Genomic DNA, 17854 nt, shown 5'->3' on the forward strand with positions numbered 1-17854 from the left:
GCTGAGGTGCTTGTACCACCCTGTTTGATGGTAGACTGCAATTCCCTTGATCATTCGATAACCTATTGAGCTATCTGATATGTTTTTCACTCTAACCTATGAATATGCCGTCTACAACCTTCTCTCTGGCATTCTCTCTTATTTACACTCTGATATCCCTCCCTTGATCTTTTTAATTCCATTTTCTTTACATCCTTCTGTTCTTTTCTCTTGCCTTACTATAATGTCCATTCTGTAACATGCCATCTTTCTTTCCTATTCACATGCTGGTTACTGCCTACTGTTTTTTTTTTTTTTTTTTACCATCTTTTTTTTTAAAGGATCTATATAAGCACCATTAAAATATTGCAAAATTGACGATGAAGAGAGTACCCTCTTTAAACTCGTAGTTTTGAGAGAGTTTTAGAACTGCTAATATTTCTAAAAATTGCTGCAGCTCTAATCTAGAATCTAAACTATAAATCAAGCACCCGGAACTCACAGTTCCAGCTGCCCAATTTAAATATGTTTCCCCTTGTTGTGTATGTAGTGCCAGCTGCATAATTCCGGCTGAACCCTCTCTTTCCTCCTTGGACAGATAGCCAAACTGAGAAATGCTCACACAGTCCGCTTCACTTAAAGGAACACTATAGTCACCTAAATTACTTTAGCTAAATAAAGCAGTTTTAGTGTATAGATCATTCCCCTGCAATTTCACTGCTCAATTCACGTCATTTAGGAGTTAAATCACTTTGTTTCTGTTTATGCAACCCTAGCCACACCTCCCCTGGCTATGATTGACAGAGCCTGCATGGAAAAAAAAAAACTGGTTTCACTTTTAAACAGATGTAATTTACCTTAAATAATTGTATCTCAATCTCTAATCTGAACTTTAATCACATACAGGAGGCTCTTGCAGGGTCTAGCAAGCTATTAACATAGCAGGGGATAAGAAAATCTTAATTAAACAGAACTTGCAATAAAGAGCCTAAATAGGGCTCTCTTTACAGGAAGTGTTTATGGAAGACTGTGCAAGTCACATGCAGGGAGGTGTGACTAGGGTTCATAAACAAAGGGATTTAACTCCTAGATGGCAGAGGATTGAGCAATGAGGCTGCAGGGGCATGTTCTATACACCAAAACTGCTTCATTAAGCTAAAGTTGTTCAGGTGACTTTAGTGTCCCTTTAACAGTGAACCAGGCTGTGTGTAAACTTTTATCAGCTGCAGCTATCTCCGTTTACAAAGTGAACATCTTTTTACTTTGTTTCCAGTTCCTCTCATCCATTAAAAGATGAACTGCTTATCTCAAAAACCACTGCTGGCCACTGCAGTCAGTTACATAAACTGAGTTTGCGATCATACAAACCTATCCCTCTAAAGATCTACAAGGTCAATTTGAATATTGGAGAACAGTAGCGATACCATTTGGACCCTGGGGATTTTTTGACAGGATTTTTTGACAGGATTCTCCCACCCCGGGTACCTTATGATATAATAGACCAACGGATAAACAAGTAAACAACTAATGTTTACGTTCTATGTTGTTTTTTCATCCCTCCTCTCCCCCCTTACCCCGTACGTATACGCCTCTCTATTCTTGTGTCAGCTATTCTGACTGCTAGTCAATAATCAGCCAGCATATACTGTACCTATGAATTGGTGACAGTTTACGTTAGGTACGTCTTTTTGATATATTAAAGCATTGACACTTACTTTTTACTTCTTATTCTATAGTACACGATACTTTTCCGCTAGTGACGGTACACCTCAGGAATGTTAGTTTTGACACTAATATTTACCTAGGAAGTTCCTTTTGATACTTATATTCTAATATTGTTTTTTAATCTAAGGACAGATTTCTCTCCTTTTGTACAGTTACATAAACTGTTCACCTACAGAAAACTTTCATTTTTTTTTCTTCACATTTTTTTTTTGCATCGTTTGATACGTAATGTATATAATACATTCAAAATATGGTGTTGTGTTCCATTTTGAGTAATAATGAGGCAATTACAAACAGAAGAAAATAAGATACAGAACATTGAAGTAGCATACAATGTTGGAGGGTTTGGCCTAACTTTTTAAATGGAAAGAGCGAAAGACCTCAAAAGACCTGTCAGGGCCATAGTACCACTTTTACCACCTTCCAAAAAACAATAATCGTAATAATCCCAATTGACCCAAAAGTTAACTCTGAGAAAAAAAAAAACAAGTTTAAGGACGTAAGGCCTGTATTTGTGGGAGGAGTTAGCGTTCCTATATAAATGCCACTCCCTCCCCCCCCCTTCCTACCTTGCCGTACGCACGCTGTTCACCCCACCCACCTCTCCCTCTTATACAATTAATTCGGGGAGGCCCTCTTTTACAGGCCTACCCCCTACGTCGGTTCCGGCACACCACACCGACTTAATTCCAATCACAAGGGTTTTCTATATACGATATTAACCGACCACAAGTATCCATATAGCAAAATGAAAGTTGTTTGGGGAGAAAAAGTGGTCTCAATAGCTACAGCTAGTTTGTGATTTGACAATCTGTTCCTACCTGCGCTAATTTCTTAATTCAAACCACTCTCTTGCTTTTATTTATCATCATACAAGTGACACTGTTCAACAGCAAATGAACACCAACATAGAGGTTTTTTTTTTCTGACTTAAACCAGGCATCTGAAACTCTGCCCCGCCCTCCCCCACCTTTTGATAAACTACAACTCCCATTATCTGGCCATGTAAGTTTTAGACAATCAACATGGTGGCGAGGAAGAGGCAAAGTTTGAGACCCATGATTTAAACCATTATTTTCCAGGTGTAAAACATACTTTGAAAAATTGAAATGTCAGAAGCTTATTTTTATCAATTCGCAGATGGAAAGTGAGTAGACAGTAGAAAACTCTGCCAAATAAATATTTGATGTGACCTCCCTTTGCCGTGAAATAGAATCAGTTTTTCTAGGTGCACTTGCAATCAGTCTTGTAAGAATTTTGGTAGGTAGGCAGGTAGGTTGTTACAATCATCTTGGGGAATTAACCACAATTCTTCTTTGGATTTAGGCAACTACATTGTTTGTGTCCATTCCTGTAATCCCAGACAGACTCGATGATGCTGAGATCAGGCCGCTGTAGGGGCCATAATATAGTTTTTCAGGACTTATTGTTCTTCTTTATGCAGAAGATAGTTTTTAGGTTTTTTTACTTTGACTGTAAGTTTGGGGTCATTGTCAAGCTTCAGAATATGCATTTGAGGCAAATCAAGCACTTCCCCGATAGTATAGCAAAATGAAGTCCCATACTTGCAAGGAACCTCCACCATATCACCATATTTCATTTTTGCGTAAAGAAACCCATTCTTGTACCGCAATTTTTCTTTATTTAGAATTAACTTCTTCTGCTACAGCCAAATATTTCATATTTTGAATCACAAATCCAGGGCACTTGTTGCCATTTTCTGTACCCCAGTTTCTGTGTGCCTAGTTTTGTGCATAGTTGAGTCACTTGGTCTTGTTTCCATGTTGGAAGTATAGGTTTTTGGCCCGAAATCTTCCATAAAGACCACTTCTAACCAGACTTTTCTGGACACTAGATGAATGTAACAGGATCTTACTGATTTCTACCAATTCTGAGCTGAAAAACAATTATGTGTTTTTCATCTGCTGTACGAAGTTTCCTTGGCCAGCCATTGCAACTACGGTATTCAACATTGGCTGTTTCTTTGTGCTTCTTCAGAAGAGCTTGGACAGCACATCTGGAAACCCTTGTCTGTCTTGAAAATTCTGTCTGGACAAAACTTTGCTGATGTAGTACTGCCTTGTGTCTTGATGCTGTGCTCAGCCTTGTCATGGTCTATGACTTGTGACATCAACAGTCTTCAGCAGCCTTACTTTGTTTGCAGAGATTGTCTGTTCATCACCCAGTTTTATTTCTTCTGCGCAGCTGTTAATGTTTCATATAATGATTGTGTTTCAACCTACATATTAAATTGATGATCATTAGCACCTGCTTGGTATAACTGTTTAATCATAATTCATGCACATGACAATATATCTACAAAACCCTGGGCTGTGCAAGTGTACATAGAAGATTTGATGCTGTTGAAGGCAAAGAGAGGTCACACCAAATATTCAATTTAGGCTTTTTTTCTGTTCACTCATCTTGCAGTTTGTTAATTGATAAAACAAACTATTAGCATCGCTTATGTTAAAGGATTCTTACTTTGCATAATTTTTTAACAACATCCTAAAACTTTTGAACAGTTATGTATGTGTGTATATTTTTTTGCAACATACTGTGTGCTTTATTTTCTATTGTACAAGTCTATGTGTTTTACTGTTTGTTTTTTGGCACAAACTCTGTAAAATGCACTCTAAATTTAAATAATGAGGTAATCTAGACATATTTTAGACTGAATTAGCTCAATTTACTGAGATTTCATCTTGACATTCTTCTGCACGCATGCTACCGACGGGTAATCATATGTAAAAGATATTATTCTTCTCTGCCAATAGAAATCACTTTTCTTACAGCAGAGGGAAAATGACTTCATTGTAATTTGAGGAAATAAGTGCAGGAATCCATTGGCAGTACAGTGTCTAAGTCTTAAAGATCATCTAAAAAACACATTTCTTCTCTTCTCTATTGCTTTTACATACCATGATTTGTCATTTATTTGGTTTTCAGGGAAGTGACTAATGCAGGTATATCTGCTTTTCAAATGAGTTTCCATTTTATTTGCTAGGCAGAAGCGTAAAATAACTCCGATTCAATTTGAAGTTTGTGAAAAGTCAGGACGTTGGCAAATTTACATTTGTATGATCATTTGCATGATAATTGAAGATTTATTTTATCTGTTCTGTAACTGAATGTAATCTAGGTAAAATATATTCAAGGGTCAAACGAGGTAAATGTGTCAAAGTTGGGTAAAAAAAATGCCGGGAAATAAAATTCATTGCTTGCCAGACGTTTGTGACTTATACTGTGAGAGACAGCTGAGTTTGTTTATATCCTTTGAACATATAGATCTGAAGGTATAAAGCTTTAAAAAATATATTTACATGAAGACTTTAAAGTTTGTTCACTAAACCAAATATTGTGATAAAGGGATTTCAGTTCTAAGGCAGGATAGACAAATTGGAATTTGAAAATCTCTCCAAATTTGCAATCTCTTTGTCGATTTTTCACAATTTTAAGGATCGTCACTTCTCTGAAACTGACACTTCCTCATTCCCTGACCCCAGTTAACATTACTGAAACATTTACTGGGGTGATTAATAAAGTAAAGTACAGTACAAAACTGTAGCCCTTTTTGTGATGATACAGACAGATTTGGCCATTTATGGCCCTCACGCAGAGGTATGGGGATAAATTAATTGACATTAAAGTACTATGACAGCTTGGTGAATAATGTATAAAAGAGTAAAAGGAAGATCAAGCACTGTAGAAATAAAAGCAAAGTGATCAGTTTCTGAAGGACTAGATAGAATATGAAATTAGTCCATCATTCTGTAATGTTAAGCTATATAAATTAACATGAAAAGTATTTAGATCTGTTCCAGAAAATGCCTCAGAATGTTGATTATCTAAATCTGACGGTATCTTAGTAACAAGAAGGATTTTTCTCCATTTTGAAAGGTGATGGTTTTAGTGGATATGTTGCTGTTTTATTGTCACAGTACCTGTGTGGCACACATCCGAGCATTCCACTGGGCTGGTCGCTGCAAACCCGTGTCATTTTGTGACTCCAGACACTCTTCTGTCAGTTTTGAAGTGGATGTGCCTGTATCATTTGTGACCCAACACATGTAATGTTTGGTGTTGCGGGTATGATGCTGGCCTATTACACTTGCTCTAGTGGCCTGTAATTGTTTTTCCTTGTGGTGATCTGAGAGTGCTTTATTGTTCTCACTGACAATTGGCTTCTTGACCCTAGCTAGTACTTTGACTATTCACCACTCCATTATCCTTTCTGTAATTGTTGTACTATTCTGTTTAGCGTTAAAGGATCACTATAGTGCCAGGAAAACAAACTTGTTTTCCTGGCACTATAGGGTCTTTAGGTCCCCCCTCCCTCAGGGTCCCACTCCCGCCGGGCTGAAGGGGGAGGAAGGGGTTAATCACTCACCTTTCTCCAGCGCTGGGCTCCCTTGGAGTCACCTCCCTCTTCCGACGTCAGCGCTGAATGCGCATACGCGGCAAGAGCCACACGCGCATTCAATCAGTCGATAGGAAAGCATTTCTGAATGCTTTCCTATTGACGGCAGCGTCTTCTCACTGTGATTTTCACAGTGTGAAGCGCCTCTAGCGGCTGTCAGTGAGACAGCCACTAGAGGCTGGATTAACCCATTTGTAAACATAGCAGTTTCTCTTCAACTGCTATGTTTACAGCTGCGGGGTTAACCCTAGAGGGGCCTGGCACCCAGACCACTTCATTAAGCTGAAGTAGTCTGAGTGCCTATAGTGGTCCTTTAAGCCCGGCCAACTCTAAAAACTGGTAAAAAGCCTATATTTCTCTCTTTTTGTACTTTAGTCAGTGCCGTAAGTTCTACGTGTTGGGTTCTATGGGACCATGACATTTATGGTGAAACAGCAGCAGATTTAGGTTCTTGTTTACACCAAAGATCTATGGTGTACACAAGCTGGGGTGCTAGAGATTTTGCCTTCATCCAAGTGGAATAAACAGACAAGATAAGAGTGTACTCTATATTTTTTTGCGCTCCACTTTATATACACTTTTAACTAATTGTGTGTTATAGTTTTTTTTTCCCCCTTACATGGTGTTAGGCACTTAAGTGTGTAGCTGCCTATTTATATATCTTTTACAAAACTTAATCTAATGTTATCCTTTTTCTATAGTGTGATAATTTAACCCCTTAAGGACCAAACTTCTGGAATAAAAGGGAATCATGACATGTCACACGTCATGTGTCCTTAAGGGGTTAAAAGGGTTTGTTCCCAATTTTTATAACCCTTTTGAATGCCTTTTAGCACTCTTATTTACTCTATATATAATTTTATCCAGAATTCGGTTCTGATTCAGGTCTTACCAAGAAAACTATATACACGCCATTGTATATTGTTTTCTTGGTATAACATATAAGGTGTGGGTAAAGGGGATCCCACACGGGAGTGTTGAGCATTTTACATATACTACTACAACTGCTGTATATTTGGTGATGTAATTGTTTGTGATTAAGGTCTGGCTTATAAAGTTCAGAAAAAAACTCACCTTGTTTCTGATTATTTCATTGAGGCTGGTTCATTGATACTGATCACAACCTTTCAGTCTGAGAAAAAAATACATGTTGCTAGCATTTGTGCCGACTAATTTTTGGCTGTATATTTCAATAAATGGTTGCGCCATTTTGCAGAGGAGCTTTGTTCATGAACCCACCTCTGCTGAAGAAAACTCCCCATCTTTCAAGTTGCATGCCTGTCGGGGAAAGCATTTGAAAGCTTTGGTATTTGCAGCCATATCCAAATGTCCTGAATCTAAATTAGAAGGCACTGCGCAGGGTTCACTGAACCTTATTCCTGCCATCCCCCCACGCTAGAATGCTTGAGAGTGTTGCAGGGATTGCAGAGCTACTGGGCTACTTGAGATGTTGAGCCTTGTTGAGTTGTCCATTGTGTTCCGAGTGCTGTGCTATCTTCTACTCTGTATGTATGTAAGGAAGGCTCTATCCCTTTAAAATAATGTGAATCTGTGAACATTCCTTCTGATGCTGGGAACTTACAATTCTGGGAATGCTAGAACTTGCTTCTGAAGCACTGGAGGAGTTAATTAAACAAGACACTAAGATCTTTGAAGATCATTGTAATCTTATACAAAGGCATGAACAGAGCTAGATTGCAATCACCTTAAGCCATGCCTGCATCGGGGTTAATGAGGAGGAACCAGGAAAGCCCTGTTTCGTGGGTGAATGCTGCTGGTATATTAGCCAAGTATGGAAATATATTTTAACTAGTGTCGTTGAACCGGTTAGGTTTGTAGAAAGAACTCCTGCAGAGGATTTATTAGTAAAGATAATTTATACATTGTATATTTAATGGAACTCTATAGTGTTAGGAATACAAACCTGTATTCCTAATGCTTTAGTGTCCCCATTTAAAAATGTGTATTTGCCATAGAAAATAATAAAATAAATGATTTTTCAGTGGCGCACATGCATCCAATCTGCCCCATGGTAAAGGGTCACTTAACCGAGTGTTACCTGGTCAGTGCTGTGGAAACACCTTTGGTGGCTGTCAGTACGACAGCCACTAGAGGAGGATTTAACCCGGCAATGTAAACATTGCAGTTTCTTTAAAACTGTACCTTGACCACTTCATTGAGATAAAGTAGCCTGGGTGTCTTTAGTGGTTATCTAACTGTATTAGAGCATCATGCAGTACCTCACACTACTCTTTCAGAGAGGTGCAAAATGAATGAATTGAAAATGTTCTTTGGGAAAGTCTAATTATGACTGTGCCGTGGAACTGAAAAATGGTCTTGTCCCTGGGGCCCTTTGAAAACAATTGATCATAGTGTTCTCCAAAAAATAATTAGCATAATTCCCCATGGTTTAACTCTGTGATTCCCAACTAATCTTTATTGAAGCAACTTTTAAAAACAACCTTTGTCATTAGTTATTAAACTACAACTGGAATTTTGAGAATAAGCTCCGTTACATAAAGTCCTCCTTACCTAGTTTATAGTTGATCCGATAAAGTTGCACATTTGGATTTACCCAGACAAAGTCAGTGTTGTATCTAAAAAAGGGCAAGATGTTTTCTCAAAACTTCAGAGGCCTGTAAAAATGTTATTATTAATGTTTTGAGACTTTATTACTGTATTTTATATGAGATTCCTATTTGAACTACCGTTGTGAAACAACTAGCCGAGAAAATGCCATAACATTGTAGACCAGGGATAGGCAACCTTCGGAACCCCAGATGTTGTGGACTACATCCCCCATAATGCTCTTACACCCATAATGCTGGCAAAACATCATGGGAGGTGTAGTCCAAAACATCTGGAGTGCTGAAGGTTGCCTATGGCTGTTGTAGACCAGGCCAGGTGATTCACAATAACATTTTCCCCAACATGAGACGTCCAGCATCATTTACATGACATAGTCTGGTAAACTCCTAGAAGCGCTTCTTGTGGTTGTCTGGTAGACAGCCACTACAGGCTGTCTTAGTGCTGCTTTCTCAAAAACTGCAGCCAGACCATTTCAGTGGTATGTGTGCCTATAGTGTCTCTTTAATTTCTAAAGCCTCAAACTATGAATAAGACAAAATATAACTGCAAAAATTTAAAAAACGTCACAGCAAGCACTAATAATTCAAAGTTGGACCTAATGACAGTTTATAAACAAGGGGGTTATAGACGTTTAGTGCGCTACTCAAAAACGTTCTTTCTTTTTTCTCAAAACCCAATATCTTATCCTGATGGCCAAACATTTTATTAAGAGTACTGTATTGTCAAAGAGTTTGTAAAATTGCTGGATAGTTTTAGACAATGAAATTCATGTGGTCGTCCAAATAATAAATTAAGCTGCCACCATCTATATGGGTTTAAATTTATCCACAAATGAATTGTCATGTACTGGTCAAATCTGGTAGGAGTTAATCGGAATTTCTTATCTTGAGAAGTCACTGCCACAAAGGATTTAGGTATGAGTCATGGAGTTTCCAAGTATTTTATTGAGCTATTCAGACTGTGGCAGAAACCCCTATGCTAAAAAAAAAATAATCTATTACCTGTTTGTTTAAAGCCACTAGAGCAAAACCTGTCAGGAAACCACATACAACAGACAGATATCATGTTACTGCACAAAACATGTGATTTGTGAACGTTGGTGTAAAATGAGCAACGATATATTGTAAAATTTATGAAATTAGCACAGTTGCCAAATAATAAACAGTTTACTTTTGAGATTATTATTATTATTATTATTATTGGTATTTATAAAGGGCCAAACATATTCAGCAGCGCTGTACAATTGGGAAAAAGACAATACAATAAGAACAGACCGATACAACAGGTAGAGAGCCCTGCCCGTGAGTTTACAATCTAAAGGTTAAACTGTGGAGATGAGACAAAAGGTAGCAGAGGAATTTGTATGAGATGGCATAGAGAGTTAATGGTATAACCTCAGCAGATGATAGCATGTGGTATAGTAATAATTCAATAAAGATTTGTAGGACAGCATTGATTCTTAAAACCATATGATCTACATGTTCCCACTTTTTTTGTTTCAAAAAAAGTGCAGATTTCAATAGAACTTGACACTTTTATAAATTATACTGGTTACACCCCTCCGGCTGTCAATTAGACAACAGGTCATGTTACTTCCTGGTTTGTTTGTTTTTTTAGCTCAGGGGAGCTAAACTCAAGAGGCAGACAATTGCCAAGAGCATCTGCCTTGCAAAAACTTCTCATTGAACTGCGTTGGGAAGGCTGTGATTGGACAGTTACAGAAAATATCGGCTGGCGAAGAAGTGAGGACTTTCAAAGGCTATAGACAAGAGCTACACCTTTTGCAAGCTGGTTTTTATATATACCACCAATAAAAAAACTATTAAATACATGAATGTTTTCATTATGGATATACCGTATGTTCTAATAGTGTGTTTTTTTTGTTTGTTTGCATTTGGGCAGTGGAGTGTCCCTTTTAAATATAAGAAAAGTTATTTCTGTGCTGAATTTAAAGTTATAGCTCTGTTATCTTAATTGTTATCAGATGATCTGCTATCTGTTCCCACAAACCAAAAACCTTTTTATCTCCTTCCGAATTCCAATCATAGAATTTATCGTTGGAGCCTTGTTGACTCGTCAGAACATATGTTTTAGGATTGAGCTGTTTACTATAAATTGTTGAAGTGAATCTGTAATGGACATTTTAACTTACCTTAAAAGATACATGGTGCATTCAATGTAAAATATAGAAATTGACCCACTTCTCCTCCGATCCAGCAGTGCTTCTTTGGTGTTACTCATTGTGTAATACCCACCACATTGGACAGTCCTCCATTCCACCTCCGCTCCTCCTGGTCTCTTCTGTGACTTGTCCTTCTTGGAACACATCCCCAAGCAGGGCAAATCTCATCAGTGACATTGGCACACTGGCTTCATTGCCAATGTGCCAGTATCGGAACAGAGTGACCGACAGCTGGGAACAAACAAATCTATTTTTAAATCTATATATTTGTTAACAAAGGTGATGGCACAAAGTATAGATCAAATCTTGTGCTCATTCTATTGACCATAAATTGTTTGGGGCATAACAAGTGCCTTTTAAGGAAATCAATCATATTCTAGATAGCAAAAACTGTAATTGACTATGCAGGGCTGGCAAAATGCTTAAAACAGAGAGCTAGGTAATATCCGTGCTAGATTAACATAGGAGTTACGTTAGTAGCAGTTCCGATCTATGCTTTGAAATGAGTCAAGGGAGCCACATTGTAAATGTTCAGTTTTTTCCCCCCTATTTAATCCACACTAACACATTATCATGGTTATTCACTAAAATCTAGATGGGCCCCGTACTGAATGGGACAAAGCCATCTGCTGCTGTATGGGGCCATTTAAAAATGTCTGAATTTTGCAGAGCAGGCTCCGAACAAGCCTCTCAGCTGCTGTCATGTTCCCACGCACGTTTCAAGAGAAGTGAGACTTGCCAGAGTACTCTAATATCCCTCTGTATATTATAATAGCCACCACTCACCTCCAATGGATAGCAGCTGAGTTGGGGACATTAGGTGTAAGATTAGGAGCCCTTAGCAGTGAACATCAGTAGTGGCATGAAATGTTCTTTTTATTGGTTTGTTTTTTAATTTAATACCCCCACCCTATGGCCATGGTTGGGGGGAATGGGGTGGACAGTGATCTTTCCATCCCAACATTATTTAATTTAAACTCATCCACCAAATACCCAGTATTTACCCAGTGTGTCCCCCCCCCCCCCCCATTATTATTACTTTTAGAGATATTGGGCAGCAACGACTGCAAGTCGCTAGTTCTAAATATTTAGTAGATATACCCCCACCTGCCATTAAAAACCTCCCTCATAGAAATGGGGTTAAAACCAGTGTTTTGTGAATCTTCCAAATCCTATACTTCTCATAGGGTTCAGAGGGGAAACCACTGATTTTAATCTAGATGCTGAATGCATCCAGGTGATTGCATCATTCCGACCAGAATTCCAACCGGATTTGGCTTTAGTAATTACGAGAATTGCCAATACAGTCATGTAAAAGGATGCATTGTATGTTTCGGGATGTCAATGTAGTCTGTAAAAGCTGCATAATCTATACCACAGCATTTCTGTTTATGTAGGTGTATGGATGAATGCAAGGATGAGGTTGTGTAGCATCCCCATATAATAATTCAAGAATTATGGCACTTTAACCAAAATATTGCTTCTCTGGTTGCTCTCTTTTTTTCAGGCATATGCCATGAGTCAGAAATGGGGATTACTTTATGCCCTAATGATTAAAGGGGCTCTCTAAGCACTATAACCACCACAGTAGGGATTCATCAGGCTAATGCATACTTCTGCTATGGGTCCCATTTAGGAATATTAGTTCTGTCCAACCATGGACATCATCAGCGGACTTGCTGAACCAAAGAAAAATGTAAAAATTGGGCAAATTGAAAGTACTAAAGTGAAAAGTGAACTTCCGCTTTAACAGTAGGAGAGGTGCTGTGATCTTCCCATGGAACCAGGTAACATCTATACATTTAAAAATGTTTTCACTTCTTAGTGAAGATGGAATCAGGATGACTCCTAACCACTACAGTGATATACACTACAATATAGTGCTTCTAGGGTTTGGAGTGTCCTGTCAATATGCTGATACGGCACTACTGAAGGAATGCCAAACATGCATGATCGCATCCAAGACATCTTAGGGAGGCAAAGTTGTCCTAAATATTGTATAATTCACTCCGGTAAATGCTTCAATCGCATTTCCTGGGGTGAGGAAACAAGGAATTGTCTTTCTTTAAAGAACCAACGTTAATCTTTGCGGTTATAAACTGCTGAAGCCATCATGTAGAATGTGGATACAGACTCGTATGTGCCAATGTCTTCCAGCAGCCTTATAAGTGTCTGCATTCAAGGATGTAAATGTGAAATTTAATTCAAGATTGCAACAATTGACATGAATGCGTTTGCTACTGCTCTAACTCTTGAATGCTGTGGTAATCTCATTAACGGACCGTACACTCACAGGAACCTTAGTTACTACACCACAAGACACTTGTCTAATGTCAATATAATGTCCATGGAATGGCAGAGCGAGGGACATTGACTGGATAGTTAGCAAGTCAGTGTCTGCCTTACAAAATATTGAAACATACTCTTTATTTTATTTCCAGTGCTATACAATCTAATTGTAAATTGAATTGCAAATCAGAGCTTCATGGATAGGTTCCATTTTCTTTCTTCAACTTACATGTCTTTATGAAATACAGGGCACATGCATAGGGCTTCTTTCAAATCTCTTGTCTGATAAAACAGATTTAATCGATTTGGTAATTGTTGTAAAATTGGCAGAATTGAAATTGTTTGCAATTCAGCTATTTTGGCGATGGCGTTTGCCATTTCCTTGTTAATTTTTGCGAATTTTTAGTAAATCTTAAAGTGTATGCATTGCAAATTGTATAAAAATATCATTTACATATATCCTTAAACTCTGTTAATTTTTTTATGTTTAGTTTTCTGTGAGTACAACTTAAAGGGACACTGATCGCCATAACCACTACAACTTGTTAACGTGGTTATATTGGGACACTCAACATCCTAAAGTGTATGTGTGAAGAATGTATCCTCTTTTTTTTTTTTTTCATTTTATAAAAAGTGCAGATTTCAATAGTAATTGGCACTTTCATAAATTAATCTTGTTACAACCCCCTTATTGTCAATCAGACAACAGGTCCTGTTACTTCTTAGTTTGTTAGCTCAGTGGAGCTCAACTCAAGGGGCGGGCAATTGCTCAGAGCACCTGCCTTACAAAGACTTCTTACTGAGGTACATTGGGAAGTCTGTGATTGGACAGCTACAGAACGTCTGGGCTGGGTAAGAAGGGGAGGGCTTGTCAAGGCTTCAGACAAGACATCTGCAGGTTTTGCAAGCTGTTTATAGATATATGACAACTAAGAAAAAGGAGTAATTAAACTCATGCATGATGTCATTTGTAGCATATCTACTAAAAAGTGATATAGAATTATTAATATTTATTTTTTTATACTGGAGTGTCAATTTAAAATCCCCCATGCCACTCTTTGGTTTAATATCAAATCATTTAGGAATGTTTCTATATAAACAGTGCCTCTTCTTAGTCCTGAGGCCACCATTATTTCCTTGGCATTGCTAATGCAAAATTCACACACCCACGTCAATATCTGTTTCATCCAACATGGATAACACTAATCGACTAAGAGATGTGAGGACTAAGAGTGGGAAGGGAATGTTAGCCCAGCCCCCTTAGTTAATCAATGTCATCTGTCCCAATAAGGCATTTTTTATAGATAGCCTAGGTTCGACCTATTGTTATATGATTTTATATATAGTAAATTGCTTTTCTTTTAACTAAACTGCAAAAATGAATCCTAAAATTGATGAGGAGGAAGCAAAGTATTGGGCAAGTATGAATCAACTATCAGTGTAAGCATGAATTATTTATATCTATGCCCCCTTAATATATAGTTTAAATATAGCATTACTTCAATAGCTAAGCATTTTAGTCTTTAGACTGTGTGTCTATCATAAGATCCTAAGACAATTAGAGGAAGTAAGCCGTAGGATATAATTACTAGATCTAAATGTTCATTGTTATACCCGTAACAGATATATTTTGATACTTCTATTTTTAACCAAAAGAAAACCACTTTCCATTTGTCTCAATCAATATTACCTCTCTTTTTGTAGTGTCAGTAATACCATGTAAATATACACTTACATTTATTTTAGTTTCTTATTGGTCCATCTTTGTTTATAAATAATGTTTAGTTAAACATGTTTATTTTACTTCAGCAACACTGTAATTGCTATGGTACCAGGAGTATGCTGGCTTAGAGCCAAAAGTATTCTGACGTCCTCTCCGAGTAAGTAACTAACTTGGGGTCTGTCAAGTCACAGCCTCCGTGAGAGCCAGTAGACCCTGCACAGAGCCTCCATTAGCTTCTATAGCTCTGCAGTGCAAGGCTGGCTCATTGGCTCGAGATCGTCAGCTGAGCGGACAAAATACTGGGCCAGCTCAGCGAAGAAAGCTTTTTCTCCTAAAGTAGATCCGGCAGACTACTAATAAGTGGTCAACCATTTACAAAAGATTAACTACTTACCTTGGGAGGGTGCACTGTACTAGGTATGGTGTTCCTTTGGTGGCATTGCTTTCCAATGTCAATAACTCATGGGAGGTGTATGTAGTGTTTGTTCCTCTCCTGTGAAAAATGCTCTTCTCAGTGTCAGGGTATTGGTTAATTAGCTGAAAAGTGTTGACAGTGGGTTTATTAAGTCATGTTGGCTATTAAATGGCTTTGGTAATGTGTCAATAAATTATCTTTGGAGTGGTTGTGACTGCTTAAGATAAGGTACATGCAGATAATGGACTGCTAATGGCAAGAATGCTGTCATAAAGTATTGGAAAGGTATGAGTGTGATTGCTCTGATATTATTAGTTTGTTGTCTGTAGCCATTAACGTGTTAGTAATTATCAAACAATAGATTGTGATCAAGGTCTTAATGGTATTCAGAAGGATGAAATGCTGAGGTGACCGTGGCAAGAATGCAGTCTGTGAAGACTATAGAAGTACTTTCCAATACGTTCTGACTTGGAATGCTCTGAATTCATGGTCAGGGTCAGTATCTCTGTCTCAGGTTTGTTCCCTGGTTTTCCACAATAAGGGACAACAGGGAAATGTTGCAAAAAGGCCAATTTTTTTGTCTGGCCCACTTATTTCCTGTGTGGATCCACCACTTTTCTCAGCCCCCTGACCTGTACACTCCTTTGCCCCAAATCACATACTTCCCATATAGGGAGGTATATTGTTGTTGTACTAACTGCTGAGCTATCTCCCGTACATAGTAAATGCTTATCCAGCAATTCTTCAGCTTGGCTTTAGTTTGGATTTTATAGGTTTTTAAAAAAATGTTTTTCATGTTACTGAAAATTGGGTTTACTTAACAAACCCCTGTTAATTTATATTGTTATATAACTATAGGCCACACGTGGTGGTGTTTTGGCCTATATTTCCCTTAGCTTGCCTATTTTCCTATAAAAGTAGACTTCCTTCAGTGCACAGTTACAACTCTATCCTGAAGCAGAACGTCTCGGAACACTGACATTGTGAAAGCCTTGTCCCAATTAAACCTCAATAAAGACACTGTGACCACGTTTCTGAAGTGGGGAGATGATTTTCTTGAAGTTTAACCCTTTTGTGATTGCTACAATTAGTTTTACTGGCTAGAAGCCTTTCTAAACTCTGCTCTGGTACTAGTTTAAAGAAATTAAACGGGCCTCTTTAGTATAGGGTAAAATCACTCAGTGCTTGAATGTATAAACTAGATGTGACTTGCATTCAGACATGACTATGTGAAATAAAAGCTGATAAATAAAATGTGTGTGGATTTGCAGAATATTTATGCAATCCGATCACATTTGCCCCACGGTCAACCGAGTGTAATCCCTGTTTAATGTAGTGGAAGACGTACCATAAAACCATATTGATTTTTATTCTCTGCCAGTCCGAGTTCTAGAAAGTCGGTGTATGCTTTAACTCCTTCAGAACCAGAGCTGGACAAATCTCTTGCTATGAATATTGTGTTGGTCGTGAATGAGTCATAAATAAATGTATTACACTGTCTCCTAACTGTGGTGGCAACAGCAAAACAATGGCACAAAATCAATACAAAAGTTAGTTAAAAAATAAAATAAATAAATAAAAACCCATGGTTTGAGCCAGTTAACATGAAAATGTGTTCCTTAAATTTTATTTTCAAAATTAATAAATACATTTTCAGTATCATACTACATCCATTTAACCATATTAGTACCAGAGCCACACGTTTCACTTGTGCAGAGTTAATAAATCTATCTAAAAGGTCAATGAATATGTATCACGTATAGTTTTACAATTTTAAGACACTTACCTGTTTTGGCTGTTACTTCACAAGGAATTGTTACTTTTAGAGAAAACTGATTATGCAAACAGCAAAGAAAGAATAGAAAAAATAAGACCGTTTGATATCCAGCCAGAGTACAGACAGACTGCAAATCTTCCTCAATGATCAGAAAATGCATTGGTTAAAAATCCAAAATACCAAAACAGAACAGAACTCTAAATTTAGCTCACAGTCTATTATAAAAACAACGTTCCTGGGGCAAACAAATTGTGAAATATGCAAATTAAATGCCTTTACATCTATTTGAACATGTCTAAATATGTTTTTTTTTTTTTTTTTTATAAAATATCAAGTTATAGTTAAAGGAGCACTATAGGGTCAGGAACATGTATTCCTGACCCTACAGTGTTAAATTAACTAGTGTGACTGCCCCTCTTCCAGTCCGCCTCATTGGCTGAGATCATCAGAATTGCCAAGCTCAGACAATCCAATCCTTTCCCACAGGAAAGCATTGTGAGGCAAAACGCCATCCTGCGCCAATCAGCATCTCCTCATAGAGATGCATTGAATCAGAGCATCCTTATGGGGAAAGTTAAGAGCAGAGCAGTTTGAGGTGTCCCTCGGTAGTAATGTAACATTAAGCTGTTGTTGTTCTGGTGACTATAGTGTCCCTTTAAGTAATGCTGTCCTTTTGTTGATTCAAACAAAAATGTATCCTGCATTCTCTTTGTAACAAAAGTATTTCTGATTGATCTATAGTCAACCGTATTTAC

General features: G+C 37.8%; 1 protein-coding gene across 1 annotated transcript in view; it reads left to right on the forward strand.

Moving 5' to 3' along the window:
• Positions 1 to 17854, forward strand: part of ADAMTS9 (ADAM metallopeptidase with thrombospondin type 1 motif 9) — a 220810-nt gene that overhangs the window by 13383 nt on the left and 189573 nt on the right. The gene's annotated exons all lie outside the window — the stretch shown is intronic.

Source organism: Pelobates fuscus, chromosome 7, assembly GCF_036172605.1.
Source record: "Pelobates fuscus isolate aPelFus1 chromosome 7, aPelFus1.pri, whole genome shotgun sequence".
NCBI classification, from domain to species: domain Eukaryota; kingdom Metazoa; phylum Chordata; class Amphibia; order Anura; family Pelobatidae; genus Pelobates; species Pelobates fuscus.